Source organism: Lithobates pipiens, unplaced genomic scaffold, assembly GCF_037356315.1.
Source record: "Lithobates pipiens isolate NorthernLeopardFrog02 unplaced genomic scaffold, aLitPip1_a1.2 Scaffold_30, whole genome shotgun sequence".
NCBI lineage: Eukaryota > Metazoa > Chordata > Amphibia > Anura > Ranidae > Lithobates > Lithobates pipiens.
Genome location: NW_027507791.1, coordinates 150,229,082 through 150,242,585, shown reverse-complemented (window position 1 = coordinate 150,242,585; position 13,504 = coordinate 150,229,082). Strand labels below are relative to the sequence as shown.

At 44.4% G+C, this 13,504-nt stretch overlaps 1 protein-coding gene across 3 annotated transcripts in view; it reads right to left on the bottom strand.

The window, feature by feature from the left end:
- The window catches only part of LOC143943288 (butyrophilin subfamily 2 member A1-like), a 149,608-nt gene extending 136,719 nt beyond the window's left edge, over positions 1-12,889 (bottom strand). Inside the window, exon 1 of one of the 3 annotated variants that reach the window (XM_077464937.1) lies at positions 12,785-12,889. The gene's annotated coding sequence lies outside the window, so the exon portion shown is untranslated. The remainder of the gene's footprint in view (positions 1-12,784) is intronic. The other 2 variants (XM_077464938.1, XM_077464939.1) reach the window with 2 other exon arrangements.
- Between the last annotated feature and the right edge of the window lie 615 nt (positions 12,890-13,504).

The following is a 13,504-nucleotide window of genomic DNA, read 5'->3' as shown; positions in this document are numbered from 1 at the left end:
CCTGGGATAACACTGCTCCTAACCCAACGTCTGATGCATCAGTTTGTACCACGAAGTCCTTAGAGAAGTCTGGTGAGTACAACACTGGCTGGCTACATAAGGCTGTTTTTAAGGACTGAAATGCTTCTTCAGCCTCTGGGGACCATTTAACCATGACCGACTCTTTCCCTTTCGTCAGGTTGGTGAGGGGCACAGCCTGAGAAGCAAAATGGGGAATAAATCGTCGATAATAGCCAGCGATTCCCAGAAAGGCTCGTACCTGTTTCTTGCTGTTGGGACGTGGCCAACTCTGTATGGCCTCGACTTTATTGACTTGGGGTTTTATCACCCCCCTCCCAATAGTGTACCCAAGATATTTGGCCTCCTCCTGTCCAATGGTACACTTCTTTGGATTGGCCGTAAACCCAGCTTCCCGGATAGAGTCTAGGACTGCTTGTACTTTTGGTAAATGTGAGACCCAGTCTGTGCTATGAATAATCACATCATCCAGGTAAGCTGCAGCATATTTCTGATGGGGCCTCAGAATCTTATCCATTTTCCGCTGGAATGTTGCCGGTGCATTCTGTAACCCAAACAGCATTCTCTTATATTGGAATGCCCCATCTGGGGTTACAAATGCAGTTTTCTCCTTGGCCGACTCGGCCAGGGGAATTTGCCAATACCCTTTGGTGAGATCAAGAGTTGTCATATATCGGGCTGTTCCCAGCCGGTCAATCAACTCATCTATAGGTGGCATGGGGTAGGTGTCAAATTTTGTAACTTTATTTAATTGTCGAAAATCGTTACAAAACCGCCAGCTCCCATCAGGTTTGGGCACTAGTACGATAGGACTGGACCAGTCACTCTGGGACTCCTCTATCACACCCAATTCCAGCATCCTTTGAACCTCCCCACGTATTGCCTCCCGTCGGGCCTCTGGTATTCTATAAGGTTTTAGTTTTACCCTTTCTCCTGGCGGGGTGATAATGTCATGCTCTACGCCAGATGTTTGTCCCGGCAGCTCAGAGAGAATCTCTTTGTTACGAAGTACAAACTCTTTAACCTCCTGTTGTTGGGCTTTCGATAAGGTGTCTGCTATTCCAACCTCAGGAACTAAGCAATCAGGCTGTACTTGTGACAAAGTCTCTGCGACTAGGGATTCCCTATCCCTCCAGGCTTTCAGCAGATTGACGTGATAGATCTGCTCCGGCTTTCGCCTTCCTGGCTGTCTAACCCTGTAGTTCACCTCACTAATTTTTTCAATTACTTCATATGGACCTTGCCATTTGGCCAGAAATTTGCTTTCAACCGTAGGGACTAGCACCAAGACCCTATCCCCCAGGGAAAAAGTACGTGTCTTGGCCCCACGGTTGTACACTCTCTGCTGTGCTAACTGCGCTTGGGTTAAATGTTCCTTTACAATTGGCATTACCTGTGCAATTCTATCTTGCATCAGGGCGACATGCTCAATCACACTCCTGTGAGGAGAACTCTCATTTTCCCAAGTTTCCTTGGCGATATCCAGCAGCCCTCTTGGGTGTCTCCCATAGAGCAACTCGAAGGGTGAGAAACCCGTAGAGGATTGGGGTACCTCCCTAATGGCAAACATCAGATAGGGTATTAGACAATCCCAATTCTTTCCATCTCTATCCACCACCTTCTTTAACATTTGTTTTAGGGTTTTGTTGAATCTTTCAACCAACCCATCTGTTTGGGGGTGATACACAGATGTACGCAATTGCTTCACTTTGTACAACTTGCATAATTCTTTCATAACCCGGGACATAAAGGGTGTACCTTGGTCCGTAAGCAGTTCCTTACAAATACCCACGCGGCTAAAAACAAGAGATAGCTCTTTGGCTATGGTTTTGGCCGAGGTATTTCGAAGAGGAATTGCTTCCGGATATCGGGTGGCATAGTCCAATATAACCAAAATGTACTGATGCCCCCTAGCGGACTTCATTATCGGACCTACCAAATCCATTGCGATCCTTTCAAAGGGGACCTCAATGATAGGAAGAGGTACCAGCGGGTTACGGAAATGTGGCATAGGTGCCGACTTCTGACACACAGGGCAGGAGGAACAATAATTTTCTGTTTCCTTCATGACCCCAGGCCAATAGAATCTCTGCAATACCCTCTCTCTGTTTTTTTCGGTCCCCAGATGACCTCCCAGAATGTGCCCATGGGCCAATTCTAACACCAACTTCCTGTAAGGTTTGGGCACCACAAGTTGCTCAATGGTTTCTTCTGCCCTTTGAGCCACTCGATACAGCAGGTCCCTTTCCACAGTGAAGTACGGGTAAGTGCAAGTCTTATCTGGGTTCACTAACTCGCCATCTATTTTCACCACATTTTCCCGTGCCTTTATTAGGGTGGGGTCTTTCAACTGTTCTGTGGAAAAAATTTTCCCTGTGAACCTCAAGATCCGAAAACTCCACAGACGGCATGTTTTCAACTGAGGATGTTGGCTCCTCCCCAGTTTCTCGAGTTTCCCCCGCCAATACCGACAAGGGAAATTCAGGAGAGTCCTCACCACCCCCAGAGGAATTCTGGTCATCTTCCTGGTTTATAGGGGCACCAGTGGGGGGCTCAGGACAATCCCAGAGTTCCCAGAATTTTGGAAAATCCCTTCCCACAATAGCATCATGTGGTAAGTGAGACACTAACCCCACCTGATGAGAGAGGTTACCTTTGGGGGTCTCAAAAAACACTGAAGTTACAGGATACTCTCGGGTGTCCCCATGCACACAAATAACAGCCACCCTGTTCTTCCCAGAGACCTCTGTAGTAACTAATTCAGCTTTTATCAATGTTACCAGGCTACCTGAATCTAGCAACACATCAACATGTCTACCATTAATACACATTTTACATAAATGTCTCTCAGGTCCCCGAATGGCAGTGCATGCAACTGTCGCAAACAGCGACTGACGTCTCTCCCTTATAAAGTCACATTGCATAGGCTCATCCACAACTGGGCAATTGGCTGCAATATGTCCCTCTTGCCGGCAGCGGTAGCAAATAATCTTTTTCGCTGCCTCTTGCAGCATGGGCTTCCTGGGCTGCTCCCGCCAGACCTTAGGTAGAACTCCCACCCTCTCACTCTCTCCACCCTCACCCCTTGGAGTCATCTTACCCGCCACTGGGGATGATCTGGTCTTAGGGGGGAAAGTCCGTGAGTCCCTGGAAGATGTGGTCAGGTTCTCTGTAGCCAAGTACCTCTCAACCAGATCCACAAGTTTATCTGCATTTTCTGGGTCTCCATGGCTTACCCATTTTTGGATGGCAGTAGGAAGAGCTCTCAGGAAACGATCCATAACAACACGTTCCACAATGTTTGGTGCAGTCAAAGTCTCTGGCTGCAGCCACTTCCTGCTCAGGTGAATGAGATCATACATTTGAGACCTGGGAGGTTTTCCAACCTGAAAAGTCCAGTTATGCATACGCTGAGCCCGGACGGCCAGGGTGACACCCAGCCGTGCCAATATTTCTGCTTTTAGCACCACATAGTCTTTTGCTTGGTCAGGCTCTAGGTCATAATAAGCTTTCTGCGATTCCCCAGTTAACAGAGGGGCCACCAGTCCAGCCCATTGCTCCTTAGGCCACTTTTCCCTTTCAGCAGTCCTTTCAAATGTGGTCAAAAACACCTCCGGATCATCCTCTCCAGTCATTTTTGTCAGTAAACGGCTCACACCAAAGGATGCGGTATTATTGTAACCACTTGCTTCATTGGTCTGCGGACGTTGCTGTATTACTGTCTCTATTTTCTGTTGAAAATTCTGCTCTTGCTTCTGCAACAGGTCTATGAAGCGGGCTTCAGATCGCTGCTGGGCTTGTTGCTGAGCTTCCAAACTCTGCTGGTGAGCCTTCTGCTGATTTTCCAAACTCTGCTGCAAAGTTGCATTTATCTGCTGCTGGGCTGCAAGGCTCTTTTGTAACCCTGCATTTGTTTGTTGCTGGTTTGCATTTGCTAGAGCCAGCTGTCTCAGTATCTCCTCCATGCTGGCCTTAACAAAAAAAAAAGTGCCAAAATTCTCCACCAACTGTGAGGGGTTAGCTCGGCAGCGGGTGTGTGTGACCCCCTGGATGGGTTCACAACACAAAGTCAGGCACAGCAGACAGCGGTGTAGGTTAAAAAAACAAAAGATCCGGTTTATTTATGCTACATGCAGTGATACATATAACAGCCAAACAAAATAAAACAAGAAAATAAATCCTGGTCAGCTTGACCTCTGACTACACACGTAGACTCCCTGTCTAACAAATGGGTGCAGCCTTGTGCTGTACCAGTCCCTGCCTTTGTTTTAAAGGTTTTGCCACACAGGCGTTAACTCACCGCACAGTACAGGTGACACACTCCCCAGTCTATACAACACAAAACTGGTTCCAGGATGGAGCATCTCCCTATGCATGCTGGGGTTTTTTGTAGAGGTCTTAATGAGCCCACTTACTACAGCTGGGCTCATTAACTCTTCCCCTCTAATTGTAAAAGTCTGCATAAAGCCTGAATCTAGGACACACATATTTCCCATCCTGGATACAACCAGGTGATTTTACCTGCGTGCTGCCACAATACATAGTGACCACAACATTGGACTCATACACCCATATACTGTACTTCCGCCATATACCCGTTGAGAACTACTATCAATATATACATTATGGTCATCATTAACATAGTTGCCAGTATTTATGGGAATTAAACTAGCAATAGTGTATATTATTAGATCAGTGGTTATCACAGCCGGTATATTCCTCCCTCTTCTCTTCCTTCCCCCATATCTCTTTCTATACTCAACAGGCTCGAGGCTGCCCGGGACCTCTGTGCCCCCGCCTAATTAGGATAATTAATGTTTTTACACTAGAATGTCATTTTGACGTGGCGGGGACACCCGCGCAAAGATTTTTGGCATCTGGACACTCTGTTTTATGTTGTATGTATAGCGTTTTATGTAATGTTGTCTTTTATGTCGTTATATTCAGAGACAATACAACACCGATATCTCTGGAGGTTTAGTTGTAGGTGTTAATAATTTTACCATCCATGGAATAGTGTGTGTATTTTGCAAATTATAAATACATTTTTCTACTTTTTATCTTCACATTGTATGCTGTGACACTCATTTGGTCGTCTGGTTCCTGCCAGTCTAGACAAGAACAAACCAGGTTTTTTTGATAGACATGTTTATCACATAGTGAATAAGAAAGGTAGTGGTGCGCTGTACAGCGCACCACTACCTTTCTTATTCACTATTCCTCTGGGTTCAGACATTTCCCTTCCAGTGTGTGCAGCAGTACTTTATTTTCCTTCTATTGCCCTGACGTGGCGCAGGAATAATTCCCTTTACTAATGTTTATCACATAGACTGGACTGGGTTGAGCAGTTATTTTTCTAAGTATAAATTGCAGTTTACACTTCCTCTACACTGCTCCTTAACCCCTTGTTCCTGTAATATTAAAGCTGATCTTCACCTGAAAAGCACCATTAATTCCCTTCCTCCCGTAGCCTCTAATTAAGTTGCAGCTGTTTTTTTGACAGGTACCAACTCCTACTTCCTCAATCCTCACCTAAGCAAGAATAATGTCGCTTCAACCCGTTTAACACCTCCTGGGATAAGGAGACACATCCCAGGAGGCTGCAGGGCCATCTTTCTGTGCTGTCAGTCTTGTACATAAGTGGGGAGCCAGCTATGAGTCATCATGAAGTCACAGCTGGCTTCTGAATCCAAGATGGTGGTGCTGGAGTTCTGAAACCCTAAGAAGAATCCGCTGCTGGGAAGACAGTGCTGTACTCTCTCTCAACCTCAGTCCTCAAGTACCCTCAACGGGCCATGTTTTCAGGTTTTCCTTTACTTTGCACAGCTGCTTTAAATCAATATCAATGACATGGTATTAATAAGAGATATTTTATCTAAGGGAAGTTCCCAAAACATAGCCCATTCAGGATACTTAAGGACTGAGGTTGGAAACCACTGCTGTACTCCATGGACTGGCAAGTATCTGTTTCTTTAAAAGTCAGCTGCAAAAATATTTTTAGCTGCTGACTTTTTCATAAGCCCGGGTGAAGTTCCTCTTTAAATTCATGAGGCAATTCTCTCATCAAGCAGCAAAAATACCCATCAATAGAATAAAAAACAATATGCTCTCCATAAAAAAAAAAAAGTTTTTTAAATCTCTGACCTGTGCAGCCTTAAAATAAAATAAAATTAAAAAGGCATATTTAACCACTTCCCAGTCGCCTCATGCCGATATAGGTCGGCAGCAGGGCATGTACAGGCAGATTAATGTACCTGTACGTTGCCCTTTAAGAGGCGGCTTGCAGGCGCTCTGTGACTGTGATAGACATGTGCAAAAGGAAAAAATTTGTTTAGTTTCGTTTCGTTTTAATTCGTTAATTCATTAATTTCGTTTAGTTATATTCGTTAACTTCCTTAAATTGGTTTTCGGATTTCGTTTGGTTTTCTACGAATTCGAAAAATCGGCCACATTCGAAAATATTTCAACCAAATTAGAAAATATTTCTATCGGATTCAAAATGATTTCAACATGATTCGAAATTATTTCAACCGCATTCGAAATTATTTCAACATGATTCGAAATTATTTCAACCGCATTCGAAATTATTTCAACATGATTCGAAATTATTTCATTATATATACTTCCGAAATTCGAATTTCCTATAGAATGAATTAGAATAGAAAAGATTTGAATACAAAAGAATAGACTAGAAAAACAATTGAACGGAATATTATAAAATATTATTTTTCTATTTATTTATATATATATTCATTCTATTGTGTTATTATTTTATATTCTATTTTACTGTATTCTTTTTTAGAAATCGATTTATATTTTTTTCGATTTTTATTCAAATTTGTTTTCAAATTCGATTCGAATTGTTTTTGAATTCGATTCGACTAGAATTGTTTTCGATTTTTCCCGAATTTGAGTAGAATTTTGGCCGAATTCGGTTGAATTAGTTAGCATTGTAATTCGGTAATTCGGATGCATCCGAATAATGAAAATTCGTCTGAATTTCAAATCGAAACGAAATGAAATGCACATGTCTAGACCGTGATCACGGTCCCCATGGGCCGGATGTCCGCGGGGATACCCACGATCAGGGGCATTGCTAGGGGGTGGCTATTGGGGCTACAGCCCCGAATCTGGGGCCCATAACCCAGAGTCTCTCCTCCGACATCTCTCTCTGCCTGCTCCCCATCAGCGCTCTTCACAGTCTGGCCTCTTCAATCTGGGAGCGAGGTGCTGCGAGTAGCAGAGAGATGACATCATCTCTCACTGCCTGCCACACATCAGCGCTCTTCTGCCCTCACAGCACGGTGGAGTGGATGTCACATGCTTCCTGTCATTGTTTAGCTTTACTTTGCAGCCAGACCCCCTTGCTTCAATGTTGGAGGTGCAGAGGGGAGCAGCGAGATGACACCATCTCTCACTGCCCTCCCACATCACCTCTCTCCTGCTCTCACTAAATGGTCCAGTGCTGTCAGCCTGCCACCAATGCAGCGTCAATGCACATTTGGTGGCACTGGCTGGCATGGCAAGTGACAATCCATATCAGTTGGCAAATGACAACCCACATCTGGTGGCCGGTGACGTGGCAAGTGACAATCTACAGATGTGGCAATCTGCAAATGGTGCCAGGAGATGTGGCAAGTGACAATCTGCAAATGGTGGCAGATGACATGGCAAGTGACAATCTGCAAATGGTGGCAAGAGATGTGGCAAGTGACAATCTGCAAATGGTGGCAAGAGACGTGGCAAGTGACAATCTGCAAATGGTGGTAGGAGTTGTGGCAAGAGGCATTCTGCAAATGGTGGCAGGTGACAATCCACATCTGCTGCCAGGTGAAAGTGGCAAGTGACAATCCACATCTGGTGGCAGGCAACATGGCAAGTGATAATCCACATCTAGTGGCAGGTGATGGTAGCAAATAACATGCTGCATCTGGTGACAGGCGATGGTGGCATGTGACATGCTGCATCTGATGGCAGGAGATGTGGCAAAAGACATGCTCAGGGCTCCCACTGATTCTGTAGTATGGTGAGTTGAACCACTTCTTTATATATTATAAATAATGCACTTCAATCACCCTGACATCATATCAACCATGGTGCCATGATGATTGAAGCGCCAACACCAGCCCCCCATGCAAAAATTTGTGTGACAGCTGCTATGGGCTCTAGCCCTAGATCTTTTGCAGACCTAGCAATGCCCCTGCCCACAATCATCTCATGGTGAGGAAGAACGGGGAGATACTAATGTAAACAAGCATCTCCCCATTCTGCCTAGTGACAGTGTCACTGATCAGCTCTCCTTGTAACAACCCCCCCCCCCCACAGTTAGAATCACACCCTAGGACACACTTAACCCCTACAGTGGCACCTATTGGTTAACCCCTTCACTGCCGGTGACATTTTTACAGTAATCAATGCAATTTGTTAGCATTGATCGCTGTATTAATGCCAATGGTCCCAAAAATGTGTCAAAATTGTCCGTTGTGTTCGCCATAATGTCGCAGTCACAATAAAAATTGCTGATTGCCGGCATTACTAGTAAAAAAAAAAATTATCAATAAAAATGCCATAAAACGATCCCCTATTTTGTAGACGCTATAACTTTTGTGCAAACCAATCAATAAACTCTTATTGAGAAATATTTTACCAGAAATATGTAGAAGAATGCGTATCGGCCTAAACTGAGGAAGAAAGTTTTTTTTTTAATATTTTTTGGGGATAGTTATTATAGCAAAAAGTAAAAAAAAAAAATTTTTTTTCAAAATTGTCGCTATTTTTTTGTTTATAGCGCAGAAAATAAAAACCACAGAGGTGATCAAATATCACCAAAAGAAAGATCTATTTGTGGGGAAAAAAAGGACGTCAATTTTTTTTGGGAGCAACGTCGCCATGACTGCGCAATTGTCAGTTAAATCGACACAGTGCCGAATCGCAAAAAGTGCTCTGGTCAGGAAGGGGGTAAATTCTTCCAGAGCTGAAGTGGTTAAAAAAATGGGTTATCTTCAAAATACATCCTGACCTGCACAGTGAATCTGGCATAGTTCTGTTGCGATCTGCTGTTCAGGTGACATATAACCCAGGTCCTGTGCTGCCATTTTTGTCTGGTTGCCCATTCCAGGTTCAAGGCACCCAACTCCTAATGGCATGTTGGAACCTGTCATTTGGCTTCTCTAGGTCTCTGGTCCTGGAGACTTTGACATTTTGTTAAGGGAGAAGTTTCCGACCAGATGTCCAGGTCTTGCAGAAGACCTGCAAGACAGGTGTGCCTACCTGTTACAATGACATGACAGGCTTGGATAGATTGGGCATAGCTCAGGACTCCCATTAGGAGACCGATGTTCTCCACTCAAGCGACATTACTCCAAGCGACAGTACTCCATATTGGAGACAGGAGTTGAGAAAGCTAGGAAAGTTCAGAGGACTGAGGGAATCTAGAGGTCTCAGAGGACTGAAAGAGACTGTGGTGTCAGGAGATCCCCTATCGTAAGACCAGTTTACAGGGGGGAGGGCAGAACCAGGCAGGATCAGCCAGGTTTTTTAGGTGATAGTAAGAGCCAAACTACACAGCACAAGTACAGTGCTATTTTGCATGCTTGAAAGGAAGAAGATCAATTTTTATTTTTTTCGAGGGTGTTACAGAAAGTCTGGTACTTGGTACTGTGCCAGTTTTTTTTTGCAAATATCGTTTTATTATTATTATTATCAGGAACACACATATGGGGTAAAGCCCCAAAACAAACAGTAACAACTGAAACAAAGGAGGTCGCAGCCTCACAAACATGCTTTACATGCACTGGTATGTCAACATAGGATTCGTCAATATATCGTACCCTGGCCTCCGGCCTTGTAGGCGTCGCCCACTTGGCCAGAGCCGGTAAAGAGGTCCTTGCCACTCCACCTTAATCAGTTATGCCGAGACCTAGTCTAGCGCCTCAGCATAAGGCCACTGTGAGCAGGTTTGGGGCCGCGGCCAAGACAAAGAGTGAAAACATAGATAAAGTAAGAGAGGAACAGAAAAGAGGGAGAGATGGGGGAGAGGGGTGGAGGGGGGAGAGAGGGAAAGACAAGGGAAGGAGGTGGTGGGGAGGGAGGGAGGGGAGGATGAGGGGAGGGAGGGGTGGGGTCGGCATTCCCGTTGCAGTCTGCTAAATACAGGTAGTAAGTTAATTAGTTGCCGAACAGGGCCTTGCCCTCGTCCGAGTACACAAACGCATTCCAAAGAGACCAAGTCTTTCGATATGCTTCCTGTCGATCTTGGGCTGTTAGCACCAGATCCTCCATTTTGTTGATATCTTCCACCTTCCGCACCCACATTGCTGCGGTCGGTGGTGTTTGTTGTTTCCAGAGCAAGGGGATACAGGATTTGGCTGCATTCGTTAGGTGACGTAGTATCGATCGTGTGTATTTCCTAGGGGGTATGTCTGAAACATGCAGTAAAAAGAAGGCTGGGTCATTCGGGATTTGCCACTCTGTAAATTTTTGAGAGATGGTTCGGACCGCTGCCCAAAACTCCGAAAGCCTGGGGCAGGACCAGAAGATGTGAAGAATTGTGCCCCTTTCCTCGCGACAGCGCCAGCAGCACTCAGACGCGTCAGGGTAGATAAGGTGCAGGCGACTAGGCGTTAAGTACCACCTTACAAGGATTTTATAATTCGTCTCCTGTATTTTTGTGCATAGCGAGGACCTCAAAGCGAACCACAGTATGTTATTAATTTGGGTTTGCGTAAAGGTGCGGCCTAGATCTACTTCCCATTTTGTGAGACCTGCAATGCATGGTGGTTGTGTAGGCGCATTTAGTAAGACGTACATTTTAGAAAGGGTTTGGGAAATTGGTTCAGTGTCAGAGCAGTATTCCTCGAATGTGGTTATTGGTCTGACATAGTCTAAGGGGTTCGGGAGAGACTGAAGAAAGTGGTGCAAGCGTGCGGTGTTCCAGAAATCCAGACGATACGGACCGATAGGGTCCATAAGGTCCGGAATGGAAGTCCAGCTACCCCGTGTTACGAACTGAGAGGCCACGGAGAGGTTGGAGTTCCGTAGTGGCTGGAATTGTGCGTTCGACAGAACCGGTGCAAATCTGGGGTTACCTAGGATCGGCGTCAACGGTGACGTCTTGGTCGTCAGAGAATGTTGTAGGGCCACCTTTGCGCCTTGGTAGATCATGTTACCTATGAGAGGGTGGGTTTTCGTCGCTCGTGGTAGTGCATTTCTGCACCAGAGAGCTGTCTTTAATGGGATAGAGCACTGTTGCTGCTCAATTTGGGCCCATAACTTAGCGTTGAGGTTGCGACTCCAATCTAACATCCTACCCAGGTGTACAGCAGAGTAATACTGCTTGATGTCTGGTAGCGCCAACCCCCCATAATGTTTCGGAAGGGAGAGTTGAGATCGTGGTATCCGAGGCTGCCTTTGTGCCCAGACAAAACGGGTAAATAATGCCTGCACCTGTTTAAAATATGCGGGTGGAATTTTGATCGGCAGAGCCTGGAAGAGGTATAGAAATTTGGGTAAGATGCACATTTTCAGCAAATTACATCTACCGAACCATGAGTGAATCCCTTTGTGCCATGAGTCCAAGAGCAGCCTCACCTTCGTTAACAGAGGGGGGAAATTGTGTTCGTACAGGTCCGATAGGTCAGATGGGATGTTAGTCCCTAGATAGGTCAGGGTGTTGGTCGTCCATTTAAATTGGAAATTAGATTGCAAAGCAGGCAGTAAGCGTGGCGATATCAGGAGTCCCATAGCTTCTGATTTGGTGAAGTTTATCTTCATGTTGGATAACCTCCCGTATTTCTCAAATTCCTGGAGCAAGTTTGGTAATGATATCCCTCGATTGGTCAGCGTGAAAAGCATATCATCAGCATAGGCCGAGAGCTTATGTTGTGACTGTCCGACCATCACCCCTTGTATATCGGGGTTTAGTCTGATCGTGGCTAAAAAGGGTTCCAGGGATAATGCAAACAAAAGGGGGGATAATGGGCATCCCTGCCGCGTCCCATTCATTACTGTGCCAGTTTTGATGGTGGGCTAGCCTTTTTCCTGTTGAACTTTGAATTAATTTAATAAAAGTGGTCCAGCAAGCCCTAGGGCTCTTTCACATCAGAACATAGTGTGGGAAACCCGTATTCTGTGCGCGCTTCCCAGACCACATACTAAGCGCACTGGGGGTGTGATCTACTGTCAATAAGTAGGTTCCCAATGACACACCAAATGCAGATGGCAAACACAGTGCATTTGCCTGAACTGGATCACATCGTACTGCAGCACCATGTGATCCAGTTACAGTACATTTTTAAAAGTAATGCCTGCATTCATTTTGGTGCAATCCAGTGCGATTTTGGTGCATTCAAATGAATTGGTCTAAAAATCACATCACATTGAAACGCACAAGAATTTGGTGTGAATCGCAACTAAAACACAGTTTGGACTGGCATGAGCTCACTAAATTGCTCCTACCTCTGAGCTAACAACCCCCGCCCAAATATTACATATATATATATATATATATATATATATATATATATCGCTCACAGTAAAAAAAACTGAAATGTACATTTTATAGAAGCGGGGAATCAGTATTACTGGATAAAGAAAACAATATTATTAGTACACATTAAGAAAAGATACACATATTTAAATAGCTACATTTAGGAGTGGTCCATTAGAGGCAATATACTATATAATTCGGGTTAGGATTTTTGGTAGGAATAATGGTACTGTGAATAAAAATTCTACACTGCTATGTAAATATTCTCTATAATCTTACCGAAACACAAGGAGGAATCTTCTGCTATAGCTGCAGTGAGAACTTCTAAGAATACAGCATGACAATGAATTCACTCCTTCCTGAGCAACTGGTTACTAGAGCAAACAACTTCTATGACTACAATTCTTGGAATGAGTCCACGTTACACCCAGTTGCCATTTTAAAAAGCTAAATTTCAGTCTATATTATTTTCTGTACATTGCTAGCTAATCATTCAGTTTGTCACTTCAGAATTATGAAATTCGAGTAAAATTATTTACACACAAAGCTACTCCTTGTTAGGGAAGAGCCCGATGTTCGAGTCGAATGTAAGTTCGACTTGAACATCGGGTGTTCGCCTGTTCGCCGAATAGCGAACGATTTAGGGTGTTTGCAGCAAATTTGAAAGTCCTGGAACACCCTTTAAAAGTCTATGGGAGAAATCAAAAGTGCTAATTTTAAAGGCTTATATGCATGGTATTGTCATAAAAAGTGTTTGGGGACCTGGATCCTGCCCCAGGGGACATGTATCAATGCAAACAAAAGTTTTAAAAACTGACATTTTTTGGGGGGCAGTGATTTTAATAATGCTTTAAGTGAAACAATAAAAGTGAAATATTCCTTTAAATTTCATACCTGAAGGGTGTCTATAGTATGCCTGCAAAGTGGCGAATGTTTCCCATGTTTAGAACAGACCAAGAGCAAAATTACATTTCTAAAGGAAAAAGTCATTTAAAAGTA